The 14751-nt window shown below is 39.9% G+C and overlaps 1 pseudogene; it reads right to left on the minus strand.

Moving 5' to 3' along the window:
* Nucleotides 1-3551: 3551 nt before the first annotated feature.
* LOC111146401 lies at nt 3552-4425 on the minus strand (annotated as a pseudogene).
* Nucleotides 4426-14751: the final 10326 nt, after the last annotated feature.

A 14751-nucleotide genomic window follows, 5' to 3' on the forward strand; every position in this document is an offset into this window, starting at 1 on the left:
TACCCACCAGGCTCAACCAACTCCCCACCTGCCCCCCCAAAACCCTCAGTTTGTTTCTCAGAGTCCACAGTCTCTCATTGTTTGTCTCTCCCATCAATTACCCCCAACTCACTTCTCTTCTCCATCTCCCATGTCCTCCATGTTATTCCTTATGCTCCATAAGTAAGTGAAACCATATGATAATTGACTCTCTCTGCTTGACTTATTTCACTCAGCATAATCTCCTCCAGTCCCATCCATGTTGATACAAAAGTTGGGTATTCGTCCTTTCTGATGGAGGCATAATACTTCATTGTATATATGGACCATATCATCCAGAAGAGACCCCAAATTTCTAAGGAAATGTTGAAAAAGAAAAACAAACCCCAGGGCATCATGTTGCCTGATTTCAAGCTTTGCTACAAAGCTTTGATCACCAAGACGACATGGTACTGGCACAAAAGCAGACACAGAAACCAGTGGAACAGAGTAGAGAGCCCAGATATGGACCCTCAACTCTATGGTCAAATAATCTTCGACAAAGCAGGAAAAAATATATGTGAAAAAAAGACAGTCTCTTCAATAAATGGTGGTGGGGAAATTGGACAGCTATATATAGAAGAATGAAACTCGACCATTCTCTTACACCATACACAGAGATAAACTCAAAATGGATAAAAGACCTCAATGTGAGGCAGGAATCCATCAGAATCCTAGAGGAGAACATAGGCAGTAACCTCTTTGACATTGGCCAAGCAACTTCTTTCAAGACATGTCCCCAAAGGCAAAGGAAACAAAAGCGAAAATGAACTTTTGGGACTTCATCAAGATCAAAAGCTTCTGCACAGCAAAGGAAACAGTCAACAAAACAAAGAGGTAACCCACGGAATGGGAGAAAAAATTTGCAAATGACACCACAGTAAAGGGCTGATATCCAAGACCTATAAAGAACTCCTCAAACTCAACACACACAAAACAGATAATCACATCAGAAAATGGGCAGAAGACAGGAACAGACACTTCTCCAAAGAAGACTTTCAAATGGCTATCAGGTACATGAAAAAATGTTTATCATCATTAGCCATCAGAGAGATTTAAATCAAAACCACATTGAGATACCACCTTACACCAGTTAGAATGGCCAAAATCAACAAGACAGTAAACAGCAAGTGTTGGAGAGGATGTGGAGAAAGAGGAACCCTCTTACACTGTTGATGGGAATGCAAGTTGGTGCAGCCACTTTGGAAAACAGTGTGGAGATTCCTCAAGAAATTAAAAAGAGAGGTATCCTATGGCCCTGCAATTGCGCTACTGGGTATTTACCCTAAAGATACAGATGTAGTGAAAATAAGGGCCATCTGTACCCCAAGTTCATAGCAGCAATGGCCACAATTGCCAAACTTTGGAAAGAGTCAAGATGCCCTTCAACAGACGAATGGATAAAGAAGATATGGTATTTGATATTCTATCGAAAAGTATCATTATTCATTTAGCTATTCCTTTGTTGAAACTGTAGGTAGTTTCCTGCTTAGCTCTTTTAAATAATGCTAAGATAAATAGCTTATCCCAACACTGAATAAATATTTATTGAGTGACTACTATATCACAGGCACTATTCTAGGCAATAAAATACAGGCATCAACAGATGGAAATTCTTGCGTTCATGGACCTCATATCCACAGAAAAAGAACACAGAAAATAAGTTAAATGAGCAAATTATATTATATGCTTGAAAGTGATGAGGGCAATGAGAAAAATAAAGCAGGGAAGAGCCTGGAGAATGCAGAGGGTGGCAGATTCATAATAGAATGTTCTGAGAGGCCCTATAAGAAGGTGACATTTGAACAAAGACTTGAAAATTTGAGGGAAAAGTCTGGAATATCCAGCCTTGGAACAGAAACATGCCCAGCGTAGTTGTGGTCCTAGGAATAGTGAGCTGTCCTTGTGAATGGAACCGTGGGAAAGGACATCAGATCCAGGATCTTACATGGCTTTGCAAATTTGGTAAGTCTTCTGAATTTCTTTCACTCTAGATGAAATAGGGAGCTACTGGAGAGTTTCACTTTTTATTTTTTTAAAGATCCTATTTATTTATTTGAGAGGGAGAGAGAGAGAGAGAGAGAGTGTGCACACAAGCGGGGTGTGGGGGGCAGAAGGAGAGGGAGAAGCAGACTTCCCGCTGAGCAGGGACCCCAATGTGAGGTTCCATATCAGGACTCTGGGATCATGACTTAAGCTGAAGGTGGCCACTTAATTGACTAGGCCAACCAGGCACCCTACTGGAGAGTTTTAAACGGAGAAATGATATGGATTGACTTGTTAGCAGAATTAGTCTTGCTACTGTGTTGACTCTGATAGGGTAATAATAGAGGCAGTGAGACCAGTTAGGAAGTATTACAATAATGCAGGGAAGAAATGGCAGTGCCTTGGATCTTGGTGGTAGCTGAGATGTTTATGGAAAATGGTCAGATTCCACATGCATTTTTAAAGTAGAGCTGGAAAGATGTTTACAATGCCACCATCAATACAAAGGTATACTATCTAAACATGTAGTGTTATATATTTTTTTCTCAAAAAAATGCTAATACTTGAAAATTATTCCAAAGTTTATTTTAACTCTCATGAACTAACAAATCTGAATATTCTCCCACATATGTATGAACATCACCTCTTGTATTGATGGCCTTTTCCATTTTACTTGGCTCACTTAGTGAATTTCATGGGCATTGAACTAAATTTCAGATATTTTTTTGTTTTCTTTCATAATTGAGATGTTATTGGTCATTCTGAGGAATGACCATTCCTTATACACAGACATTTCAATTTGTGCACAATTTTTAACATACGTGCTGAACATCTAAAAAAACCAGGTAGCTGTGATTCTTTTCCAAACAGTTATTCCAGTGACTTTCTCACTTAAAACTTGAAGGCAAATCTTCCTTAACAGGATATCAAGTAGGAAAACCTGCAAGTGTTGATATGCTGTTACATCACTAATCCCACTAATTCCCAATTTAATATCACCTACACTACATATTCAAATTTTCAGCTTTTTCCAGCACATTAACAAAGTTATCAGGAAAAGCAGGCCACTGCCCAAAGATGTTACAGAGTGCACAAAATTCTCACAGGGAGAGCCAAGATCAAGGAGTGGTTTTCTTTAGGAAACAATCTATCAAAACCAACACAGGAATAAAAGTAATTTAAAATATTCAAGACATATTACATGCACGACTGACTCTGAATTGCCATTTAGTATGCTTTGTACGACAGGATAAAAAACTACCCCTTCTATGGAATGTTGAGCTGACACCCAAGACAATCAAAGCCTCTGGTATTCCATATCCTACAATTTTCTGGTTGTATCACAAAATAAACAGCCAGCAAATGATTATGCATCTTTAAAAAAAAAAGGCGGGGGGAAGCACTTATACTAAAATATGGGATGAGGCAGGATTCTCTACTTCTTAAAAATGTTTCTGGAGCTACTAAAAACTTGCATTTACAAAACAGTTGATAAAAACATTCCTGAGACGGGGACCAGGAACACTGGTAAGGCGTGGCGTGTGACATTAACCGGATTTTGCTTCTTTCTCTCCTGCTTCATCAGAGGCTGGAATCTCATTTTTAGCTTCTCCATATTCTGCAGATAAGTCTTTTTTTAGTCATTTGGTTAGCCACGTCCTCCTGTTTTCCCTCTGCTCCCCTTTTCCCTTTTGTTTGCACTTTTTTTGTCTGAAGTTTCATCCTTGCCTGCTGCCTTTTTTGGCTTATTTCCACTTTTGCAGAAGCAAGCCCTGGAAACCTCGAGGAGCCCCTCCTGGTCTTCTCCTTCATGGCCTCCACAGCAGAGTGGACCTCCCTCTTGGGCTGCCTGGCCACTGCCTCTCTTCCAGACCCAGGAGATCCCTGTGAAAATAATGAACCATGCTTTACTGATAGTACTTACAAACATTATGCATTATATAGCCCCTGTCCATGCCAGCTCTTTGTTTCTCGTTTTCAAAATATGCTGCAAAATAGCCATATGATGTTGTAAAAGGGATCAACTAACCCAAACTGCACAGAATACTCTTTCAGTTCTGGTATCCATTGAGCAAAATTGTAACATCTTAAATATTACAGTTTTTTATTCTAAAGTGATATTCCTAGGAGGGGAGGGGCAGAACCTCCAGGAACCAAGTTGCAATGGCAGTGCCTGATGGTCTTTGGCTGACTCCTCATGTGTGAGCCGAGTGCTGTGGGGGGGCCTGACCCTGCCAGCCAGAGCTCACTGACAGCAGTGGCCACCCTGGATGATCTTCAACTGAATCCTGTTACTGAATTCTTTGTCTTCCCACATCATTTGCTATGTCAAACAATCCTGAAGATATTTTCATGGCTAGTGCTCACAAAAGCCAAATTCCATTCAGGGTCCATGTTTAGTTCCTGTATGAGTTTCCCCATGCTGCCATAGATAAACACCACAAACCGGGTGGCTTAAAACATCAGAAATTTACTCTTTCACAATCCTGGAAGCTAGAAGTCTGAAATCAAGATGTCAGGAGGACCATGCTCTTTCTGACAGCTCTAAGGGAGAGTCTGTTCCATGCTTTTTTCTTAGCTTCTGGTCCGGCAGGCAGTTCTTGGTGTTCCTTGGCTTGTAGACACATCATTCTAACATCTGCCTCTGATGTCACATTACCTTCCCCCCTTGTGTCTTCATATCCTCTTCCCTCTGTGTATGTCTCTGTGTCCCTTCTCTTCTTATGAGGACTGCAGTCACACTGAATTAGGATGCATTTGAATTCAGTATGATTTCCTCTTAACCTGGTGACCTCTGCCCAGACCCTGTTACTAATAAGGTCACACTCACAAGTACCAAGGGTTAGGGCTTCAACTTATCTTTCTGAAAAACACAATTCACTGCATAAACATTGATTCGAGAAAAAAATGGCTTCCCAAAGAACCAATCTGAAAAAAAGAAATTATTTAGAATTAACATTAGATGGCTATCAACATAGACAATATGTTGGAAAGGGAATTCAGGCTAACAATTATCCAGGCAATAACTAGGTTGGAGAAAGCCATGGATGACAAAATGGAATTGATTAGGGCAGAACTGAAAGCCACAAGGGATGATGTTCACAATGTTAGGGCAGAACTGAAAGCCACCAGGGATGATGTTCACAATGTTCTCAATGAGTTCCAGTCTAATCTAAATTCTCTAAAAGCTAGGGCAACTGAGACAGAAGATAGAATTAGTGATCTGGAGGACAAACAGATAGAAAGAAAGGATCAGGAGGAAGCCTGGAACAAACAGCTTAGAAGCCACGAAAACAGAATTAGGGAAATAAATGATGCCATGAAACGTTCCAATGTCAGAATTATTGGAATCCCTGAAGGGGAGGAGAAAGAAAGAAGTCTAAAAGACATAGTGGAACAAATTCTCCATGAAAATTTTCCCAATCTCATGAATGGAACCAGCCTTCATGTACTAGAGGCAGAATGGTCTCCCCCCAAGATTATAGAATCTCGAAAGTCCTCAAGACACCTGATAGTAAGAATGAGGAATCATAATTGTAGACAGGCTCTCTTGAAGGCAGGTAGGACAAAGAAGCTCCTTACATACAGAGGAAAGCTCATCAGAATAATGTCAGTCCTGTCCACAGAAACCTGGCAAGCCAGAAAGGGCTGGCAAGATATATTCAGGGCACTAAATGAAAAGAACATGCAGCCAAGAATACTTTATCCAGCACAACTGACATTCAAAATGGATGGAGAGATAAAGAGTTTCCAAGACCAGCAAGGCTTAAAAGAGTATGTGACCACCAAGCTGACACTGCAGGAAATATTAAGGGGGGTTCTATAAAAGAGGGAAAATCCTATGGAGACAATCTACAGAAAGAATGACTTCAAAAGTAACACGATGTTTAGGATTATTTGCTTCAGCTCTTTGAAAAATTCTGGTGGAATTTTGATCGGCATGGCATTAAAAATATAGATTGATCTAGGCAGTATAGACATTTTAACAATGTTTATTCTTCTGATCCAAGAGCATGGAATGGTCTTCCATCTTTTTGTGTCTTCTTCAATTTCTTTCATGAGTGTTCTGTAGTTCCTCAAGTACAGATCCTTTACCTCTTTGGTTAGGTTTATTCCCAGGTATCTTGTGGTTCTTGGTGCTATCATAAATGGAATCGATTCTCTAATTTCCCTTTCTATATTTTCATTGTTAGTGTATAAGAAAGCAACTGATTTCTGTACATTGACTTTGTATCCTGCCACATTACTGAATTGCTGTATGAGTTGTAGTAGTTTGGGGGTGGAGTCTTTTGGGTTTTCCATGTCATCTGTGAAGAGACAGAGTTTGACTTCTTCATTGCCAATTTGGATACCTTTTATTTCTCTTTGTTGTCTGATTGCTGTTCCTAGGACATCTAAAACTATGTTGAACAAGAGTGGTGAGAGTGGGCATCCTTGTTGTGTTCCTGATCTTAACGGGAAGGCTGTGAGCTTTTTCCCATTGAGGATGATATTTGCTGTGGGTTTTTCATAGATAGATTTTATGAAGTTGAGGAATGTTCCCTCTATCCCTATACTTTGAAGTGTTTTAATAAGGAATGGATGCTGTATCTTGTCAAATGCTTTTTCTGCATCAATTGAGAGGACCCTGTGGTTCTTCTCTCTTCTCTTATTGATTTGTTCTATCACATTGATTGATCTGTGAATGTTGAACCATACTTGTAAGCCAGGGATGAATCCTACCTGGTCATGGTGGATAATCTTTTTAATGTGCTGTTGGATCCTATTTGCTAGGATCTTGTTGAGAATCTTAGCATCCATATTGGTCAGTGATATTGGTCTGAAATTCTTCTTTTTGGTGTGGTCTTTGCCTGGTTTGGGGATCAGGGTAATAATGCTGGCTTCATAAAAAGAGTCTGGAAGTTTTCATTCTGCTTCAATTTTTTGAAACAGCTCCAGAAGAATAGGTGTTATTTCTTCTTTGAAAGTTTGGTAGAATTCCCCAGGGAATCCGTCAGGTCCTGGGCTCTTATTTTTTGAGAGGTTTTTTTTTGTTTGTTTTTTTGTTTTTAAAGATTTTATTTATTTGACAGAGAGAGATCACAAGCAGGCAGAGAGGCAGGTAGAGAGAGAGGAGGAAGCAGGCTCCCTGCTGAGCAGAGAGCCCGATGCGGGGCTCGATCCCAGGACCCTGAGATCATGACCTGAGCCGAAGGCAGCGGCTTAACCCACTGAGCCACCCAGGCGCCCCTTGAGAGGTTTTTTGATCACTGCTTCAATCTCGTTACTAGATATCAGTCTATTCAGGTTGTCAATTTCTTCCTGGTTCAATTTTGGGAGTTTTTCAGGAATGCATCCATTTCATCTAGGTTGCTTAACTTTTGGCATATAACTGTTGATAATAACTTCTGATGATTGTTTCTATTTCCTTGGTGTTAGTTGTGATCTCTCCCTTTTCATTCATAACTTTATTAATTTGAGCTTTCTCTCTTTTCTTTTGGATTAGTGTGGCCAATGGTTTATTGATCTTATTGATTCTTTCAAAAAACCAACTTCTAGTTTCATTGATATGTTCTACTGTATCTCTAGTTTCTATCTCATTGATCTGCCTCCATCAGAAAGGATGAATACTCAACTTTTGTGTCAACATGTATGGGACTGGAAGAGATTATGCTGAGTGAAATAAGTCAAGCAGAGAAAGTCAATTATCATTTGGTTTCACTTATTTGTGGAGCATAAGGAATAACATGGATGACATGGGGAGATGGAGAGGAGAAGGGAGTTGAGGGAAATTGGAAGGGGAGATGAACCATGAGAGACTATGGACTCTCAAAAACAATCTGAGGGTTTTGAAGGGGGGGTGGGAGGTTGGGGGAGTCAGGTGGGGGTTATTATGGAGGGCACGTGTTGCATGGAGCACTGGGTGTGGTGCATAAACAATGAATTCTGTTACGCTGAAAAGAAATAAATAAAAAAAAAAATGGAAAAAAAAAGTTAACATTAGAGTAGAACCTATCCAGAACTTGAGATTAGATTTGTGGTATTAGAAGGAGAAGATACAGATTCTCAGCTGTCTTGCCCACCCATCTTTCAAGCCTTAGCTTAGTTCTGCCTTGTTACTGAAGTCTGTTGAACAACTCTCTGGATTTTTCCTACAACAATATTATTTATATCAGGTGTCTACACAGCCTGTGCCTTGTCACTATGGTCTTTCCCATGTCCAGAACAGCGGCTAGCCTGTGGCTGGCACTCAATAACTAATGATAGAGTTAGCTCAGTGAATGCTTAGACACTAAGCTGAATTATCTTTCCCCTGGCTTTATCTTCCCTGTGTAGAGTCAAGGCAGAGAAATGATGATGCTAAACAGAGCTTGCTTGCATTTCTAACTGAGGTTAGTTGAACATGGACAGGGTTAGACAGGTTAGGTACCAATATAGAGCTTCAATAACTGTGACTGGACCCTGCTGTGGCTCTGGTCAGGTTGGTAAAGGGCTCTACCTTGGAGCTCACTTTTATACAGGCTCTGAGGAGGAATCCAGATGACATTGTTAAAGTTCAAGTGTGTAAAATGCCAGGCATGACAAGACAAAAAGATGTGCTTCTGGTGACAAATAAACAGGAGCCAAGAGGCACAATATCAACCTTCCATCAGTTTATTTCCATCTGTTCATATCCACTTAACTACCCTGAGTTTATTTAGAGACAATTATCCATGGCAACAAACCACAGTGGTCCCTCTGATGAGTCTGTCATTTTTCATAAAAAGACTCAATGAAAATTCAAAACCAAAAGGCACCACAGTATAATTCCCAAACTAGTTATAGTTAATTACAAAATAAAATTAAATGTGCCAAAGGGGAAGTAGTGAAATGCACTCCAGTCTTTCATAAAGGCACCAAGAGGAAGAAGTATAAATTTCCTCCAAGAGACCCTAATGTAGAAGATTATGGGTGAAGCCAACAAATCTTATGTGGCTACTGCTCTAGAAACCCTAAATTGCTTCACCTTATCTGAGCAAAGTCAGTATTCAGTACTGTGAATTAGATGAACAAATCAAAATAGTGAGCTTTCCCCTCATCGGTGCATTAGAAGCCATTTTTAATGGACATTTTTATGTGAAATTTTTTCCTTCCATCCAAGGTATTTGACAAACTAATTAGCTGGACAAGAATGTGATACACCTATAATTAAGTTTAATGTACCTTTGACAAATATTCAATCCAGTTTGAAGGTTTTATAGGATTGAAATTTCCCATCTTGCCAGGCATTTCAATTGGGGTTATTTGCTGTTATCGCAGACTCTTGGTACCTACTAAGTCAATCATATCCTGTAGCTCCCTTCCTTGTTCTGCCTTAACTATTTCTGTAAGTTGTACGAGTATTTCTCTAGGCATCCTGACTGGAAATTTTGAAGTCATTGTGGTAGCCTTCTTTTCTTTTAAAATATGGATCTGTGTTAGCATTACTTGTGTTCTTTCTTTTTAAATAAGATTTACTTGTTCATTTTAGAGATAGTGAGTGAGTGTGAGGAGGAGCAGAGAGTGGGACAAGCAGACTCTGTGCTGAGTGCAGAGCCTGATGGGGGCAGGGGGGCTCTAACTCACAACCCTGAGATCATGACCTGAACTGAAATCAAGAGTTGGATGCTTAACTGACTGCTCCTCCCAGGGGCCCCAGCATTATCTGTGTTCTTAATCAAGGTGAAATTGCTTTGTAAAACTGTGTTCTTCACTAGCTGTGAAGTGTCCAATGCTTCTTTTCACTGCATGGTGACCACTGTCCCATGTGTTTTCATCTTACAGGTTAATTATTGTAATAGCTCCCTGATTTATTTTTTTTTTCATTTACTTTACCACATCACTGATTAATCATCCTAAAAATATTGGTTTAATATTCTAAGCACTTTGTGAGAACTGTTTCTCTATCTTATTTGCCTACTTTCTGATGTTGTAAATTATTTTAAAGTTTTCTTTTAAATATTTTTAAAAATTTATTTATTTGAGAGAGAGAGAACACTAGTCGGGGTGAGGTAGAGCAGAGGAAGAGGGAGAAGCAGACTCCCTGCTCAGCAGGGAGCCAGCTGTGGGACTCTGATCACGAGACTCCAGGATCATGACCTGAGCCGAAGGCAGCTGAAGGTGGCTGACTGAGCCACCCAGGTGTCCCCTAAAGGTTTATTTTCTAATTGTTTGTGTCCATAACTCACAGCGTTTATATTTCACAGGGATGTTGCAGATCAAATCCACATGCTCTTAGGTGCATAATAAACCTTAGGTAAAAGCTCAGTATACCAGGTGGATAAAAGCAGAAATACCATAGTTGAATGGGAAGGGGATAATAGAATGTGGGTGAGGTCAGCCTGCCAGCAATTCTCAAGACCCAGGTGAAGGATTACTTCCTTTCTGAAGCTTCTCAGGTCTCCCCAGCTTCTATTGACGTGAACACCCTCTAGTCACTGTGCATCTTATTAAATACCATATCATGATAGCTTTTTTACAAATTTTATTTTCTCACTTGCTTTATAAACTTTGAAGAGTGGGGATACAATGCCATGAAAAATATTGATTAAGTATTGTCAAACAAAATATGAATAACACCTTATTATTTATTTGTCTACGTTTTTGTTTAGGTATTTATTGTTTTAATTGGTCCTTCTGATTTTTTTCTCTACCTTCACACCCATTTTCAGAAATACTATCAATTTTTAAATGTTTGGGGTCTTCTCTAAGATAATTAGACTGCTTCTCAGCTTTTCTTATTGAAGCCACATTCTTGAATCAAGGGCAAGGGTTAGGGGTAGGGTTAGGGCTTGGATTTTGTGGGAAAGGATCTCCTGCATGACAAATGATTTACATATTTAAGTGGTGAGAAAGGATTACATAGTGTTACTCATGAAGAGTGAGGGGGAGTGTCTACGTTTAGTTTATATGCTTTGTCAAATGAAACGTGGCACTTTGTTGTTCTGACATATGTATAATGTGTATTACTTTGAAAACAGTGAAGGATATAAATGGTTTTTATGTCCTAAAATGTGTACAGTTATTATGAATTTTCCATGTTTGAATTACTTTTTGTGTTATTTCCCCTAATACCATGACCAGTTAATTTTCAAGCAATGCACATTAACAGCTACCGCATGCCAGTTAATGTTGGATGTCATGTATAAGTTAATTTTTATTTTTACAGAATCATCTAGACAGAGTGCACATCCAATTGGTTGGTATATTTACTTTAGGAGGAGCCATATGTATAAGGCAAAGTCAAAACAGGAATGCAGCGATCACTGTAAACATTTAAAACTGAAGAAATGTAATATCAGGAACTGGTTATACAGATGACAGAATCTCTAGGAAACCAAAGAGCAGATGGCAAGACAACCAAGGGTTTAGTGGCAGCAGGAACCTCCTGTCACCTGCTAGTGAGAGGAGGAGGAGGAGGTGGACTGTGGTCCCACAACAACTAGAACAGAGTTGGCCCCTACAACAGGAGTGATGCTGTCACAGAGGAGATGTAGTCCCTGCCAAAGACAGTGGAGAAGCGGGAGAAATTCCTCAGCTTACCCGCCTCTCCTGTCCTTCAGTCCTCGGCCACTGCCTTCCAGTTGGCTACATTTACCCAGAAGCTTGGGGGCAGAAGAGCCTCGGAAATATTTCCCATGGAACAAAGCAGAGCCATGGGAGGGGAGAAGATATTAGGTAGGAGACTGATAGGCACCCCTTTTCTCAGGAGATGTATGACCGAGACAGGAAACGTTGTAGCTTCATTTGTCTACTTTGGACAATGAATCCTACTGCCTTTGTCCTGGGCTTCCATCTACTGTAGTTTTTTTTTTTCCTTTTCAATTTCTGGAAAGTTATTGTAGACCACAAAAAAATAAGAATGAATGTCCTCTTTACAGAAGGATCTGTATGCTGCTGCTCTTTAAACTAGAATGAGCGTGATATGCACCCACCTCTTTTATAGACAACTTTGTGATTATTGATATAATTCTACAGTAGTACTGGGGGGCCTCCTACTAACCAACAACCTCCTGACCCTCCTCTGTGTTTGTGAAACCCCTACGTTAGGTGTGGTTAAGGGAAAAGTGTAGAGCTTTTTCTATTCAGAATCATAACTGAATTGTAGATTTTTTGGGAGATGGACCTGTGTTTTATTTGTGCATGTGTGTGTACGTGTGTGTGTGTGTGTGTGTGTGTGTGTGTAACCAAGACTAGAACCATGCATTTGTTTAATGAATGAACCACTCTGTACTAGAAGGCAAAGTGGGAGCAGAGGAACAAAGTCTGGGAAGGTCTGGGAAGAGCCTGGAAGGGTGGATGAGCTTTTGTTTGGTAAGAATAGGTCCCAGTTCCAAAAGCTGGTGGCACCTTTTCCTCCACCAGCTGCTGGGAAGAGATCATCAGAAGTCATAGCCTATTTCACCTCCATCAACCTCCTCCAAAGGGGAGAAGGGAGTTGAGAATGGAATCAATGTTTGTTTGCTGCTCTAAGAACTTCAAGATATAGCATAATATTTATCCGCTTTAGTATTTCTCAACAGGATTCTGAGATAGATTTCTTTTTTTTTTTTTTTTTTTATGTAAGTTTGTCTTATTTTTAGTAAACTCTATACCCAATGCGGGACTTGAACTCACAACCCCAATATCAAGAGCTGCATTCTCTACCAACTGAGCCAGCTAGGTGCCCCTGAAGTAGAATTCTTAAACCTAATTGGCAGATTAGAAAATTAATACCAAGAAAAGTTAATCATTTACTTAAGCCTGCATGGTAAGTAACTAGTAAAGAGCTTTTCAACCCGGGCATGGAGAGCTGAAAAAATATAGAATATCTCTTGAATGCTGCCCAGGATGCCTACAATAACTGAAGCTAGTTAGCCAGCTCTGCTTCACTTAGCATCCCAAACCTCTGTTGCCTAAATTATTACATGATTACCCCAACCTGTTTCCAATTATTGGAAATGTTTAATAGGAGGGGAGCTTATATCTCACAATTAAAGAGAAAATAAATCTTTATAAAGCCAATTGAAGTGTGATTGGATAAGTATTGGTGTGAAAAGTTTTAAATCAATGTTCCAATGACTACTTTCAGCTTCAAAGAGAAGAGAGTATGAGTGTGCAGAGGGACTCAGTTCCCTCTGGGGTACAGGCCAGACTCCCAGAGAGAAGAAAGTGAAGTAGAACAGTGATGTTGTGGGCACTCAAGAGAGATTTCAACAACTTCACAATTCTTTCTTAGACATTCCTTCCAATCTTCAACTGTGAATAGGCAAAGCAAAGCTGGGGCCCTGGTGGTGTAGCTCCCCAGTTCACTCACAGGGTGACCTCCTCTCCCCTCCATTACTAACATCAGGCCTTGCATTGGAATTTGCTTGAGGAAAGGGTTCTTCTGCAAAAAAAAAAAAAAAAGTTTAGATATCACAAATCCAGAATGCTTTTGGTAGTTGTAGAAAAAGTACTGAAATGAGCGTTTGGGGACATAGGTTTATTCTAGCTCTGTCTCCTTCCAGAAAGTGGGAAAACCATTTAGCCTCCAGAATCTCCCTTTCTTCTTGTCAGTTGTACCAGGGTCAAAGCTTCTCATTGATTAGAGTCCTTCCAGCTCCTGTATTCTGTGATACCTGCATGAGGAGATGCATTTTGCTGCATAAATTTATTTTTATCAGTCCTCCTTTTCGTTGTCATCTCTTAAGGCATTTTAAATCTTTGGCACTTTTAATATTAAGGGAGGACTAAACATGGTGAGCTGTGGTTAATCACAGGTTAGCCGCATTTTGAGGTGTGGCCATGAAATGGTATAAGCACACATTCTTTCTAATTGCTTTCTACTCAGCTGGGTTATGAGCATGTGTTCCAGAACTATCCTCCTTTGTAGTTTATAGAGGTGACCACGGATATTATTAAAATTATATAGGATCACGTTATCACTATCAGACTCATGCTGATGGGACCCACATTAAGTTCTTCACCTCCAGATCTACCTGGAAGACTTGCTTGGACAATCACCCCTGATGGTCCAGAGAAGAGAAGATACCCCAGTGTCACAGGAAAGTCAAGGACAGGGTGCCTGGTCTCTGTCTGTGCAGTGATTCATCAAATCCACCTAGCAGATACTGATTCTCTATCTATAAACCAAGCTCTACAGAGCATTGTCAGCTTCCTGGCTATACTAATGAAGACTCTTTCTATTTTATCTAAGAATTTTATTCAGTGTGAAGTTTCTTGGTAGTGACCTGCATAAATTCTAGTGGAATTTTTTTCCCCCCAGGAGCTACACTTAGGATAGAAAATAAAGCAAGTCTGCTGGTCCAGAGATACAAAGTTAATTGTTTCCCACTGATTTCCTTTTTTATTTGCAAGAATATCTAGAGAGACCATCATGGGGAAGTTTTCTAGAATGTGAGTTTTAAGGGACTTTTTCACCTGCCTGGAATATAAAGCGCATAAAAATAACAACAACAAAAAAACCCCCGAAAACAAAAATGAGGTATGGGCTTGACTCCAAATGATTATGTTAGATAGTGTTTGTGACTCATGAGATGCTCTGGGTTTAGGGTGAGAAATGGCAGGATAGAATTTAGTTCACTAATTGGCTCCTAAGCCCATCACAGCACAGTGGTACCAAGAGAGGTACACAAATCCAATGGCTTGTTGTCACTCCAGTCAATCAACAAATATATACATTTTTTCAGTCTGTTCTATATGCCTAGCATTGTTTCAGGCTCGAGACATAGTGTGACTGAAGCATTTGGACAATGTCTGTATGCTCAT

Source organism: Enhydra lutris, unplaced genomic scaffold (assembly GCF_002288905.1).
Source record: "Enhydra lutris kenyoni isolate GAN:26980312 unplaced genomic scaffold, ASM228890v2 scaffoldscaffold2, whole genome shotgun sequence".
Classification (NCBI taxonomy): Eukaryota; Metazoa; Chordata; class Mammalia; order Carnivora; family Mustelidae; genus Enhydra; species Enhydra lutris.